Raw genomic sequence first — 1,518 nt, 5'->3', positions numbered from 1 at the left:
GTTCTCCGCAGCTCCGCCCCGGACCGCAGCACCGCCGAGTGCACTCACTAGGTGAGAGGCAAGCAGGTTCCGACAGACCAAGGCTTGGCCTTTTTTAAAACGAGTTTAGAAGTGCCGTGCAAAGTCAACCCTCTGATTGCAGCTCCATTTTCACTTGCATTTTGTAAACGGTAATGATGTATAAAAGGTGCTTTCGAATGAGCTCATTCGATGCTATGAAGCACAGTCAAGGCATTTAGCCCCACTTTTCAGCTGATGTAACTAGGTCAGCTTGAGGTTAGAAGACTTGCCCGAGGCTACACATCTGGTCAGTCCTGTGTTAAGGAAGCCTTTACAGGAACTTTTATAATGCTAATGAGACCAGCGCACGCTGTTATAATTGGACTTCAAAACCTTCCTAGAAACCTTTCCTTTAGGCTGGATTTCGCTGTAGGTTCTGACCTTTCCCTTCAGGTTTGGCCCGGGCCAAGGACTAAGTACGTGGAAAGGGCACGGGGTTGAGTAGGAAGACCCGAGTTCCCAGCCTGCCACTAGCCTCCCAACTGGCCTCCCTGCCACCCTCGCCCTTGAGTGCTTTCTCCACGCCAGACCAGACCATGTCTCATGCTGTCTGTTGGGTCCCCACTTTACTCTGATTAAAGCCGAAATACTTGAAATGCTTACAAGGCCACCCAGTGATGCCAACTCCTTCTCTGACCTTATTTCCAGCTGCCCTGTCCCCACCGCACTGGGGCCTCCTTGCTCCTGCCTCAGGGCCTCTGTCTGGAATGCTCTTCTCCCAGACATTCCCGTGGCTTTCTCTTTGTTCACATGTCATCATCCCTGAGCACCCTCCTTAAAACCTCTTCTCTAGAACGCCCTGTCACCTTCACCTGCTTTATTTTTCTCCATTAATCACCATCTGATATATACTCAATATTTCACTTGTTATTTGTCCTACCCCCACCTGTAAGCATTAGTGCCATGGGGGTAGGATTTTTATCAATTTTGATGGCTGCTGTGTCCCAGTGCCTAGAATAGTGCCTGGCACATAGTATTTGAATGCAATACAATGACCATGCTTATGACAACTTACCCTTTCTGGGCCGTTTCCTCAGAGTTTTCTTGGCACTCATTCATCCTGGCCCCAGTGCCCCAGTGCGGTGTTTGGCACAGAGCACATGCTCAATGTATGCAATATTATGATTTATAAGAAACACATATTTGGTCATTCAGATGACCAAAAATATATTTCTCATATATATTTCGACCACAAATCCTGGCTCACAGCTCCTAAAAACCTTGGAATTTCCCAAGTGTCTGAGAGTGATAAAGATGTCTTTTGTTATGGGAATGTAGTGACTTTTAGAAAGTACCTAAGGATGAAGGCTGGTTGCTAGGAGAACCAACCACGTGATTAGAGGTTTAGAATTTTTCCCTCCCATCCCCGCCTCCAGGATAGGGAGAGGGGCTGGAGATTGAATTAGTCGCCAAGGCCAATCATTTAATCAGTCGTGCCCTTGTAATGAAACTTCCATA

Source organism: Pteropus alecto, unplaced genomic scaffold (assembly GCF_000325575.1).
Source record: "Pteropus alecto unplaced genomic scaffold, ASM32557v1 scaffold88, whole genome shotgun sequence".
Taxonomy (NCBI): domain Eukaryota; kingdom Metazoa; phylum Chordata; class Mammalia; order Chiroptera; family Pteropodidae; genus Pteropus; species Pteropus alecto.
The sequence above is the reverse complement of the archived record's forward strand: the minus strand, read 5'-3'. Positions refer to the sequence as shown.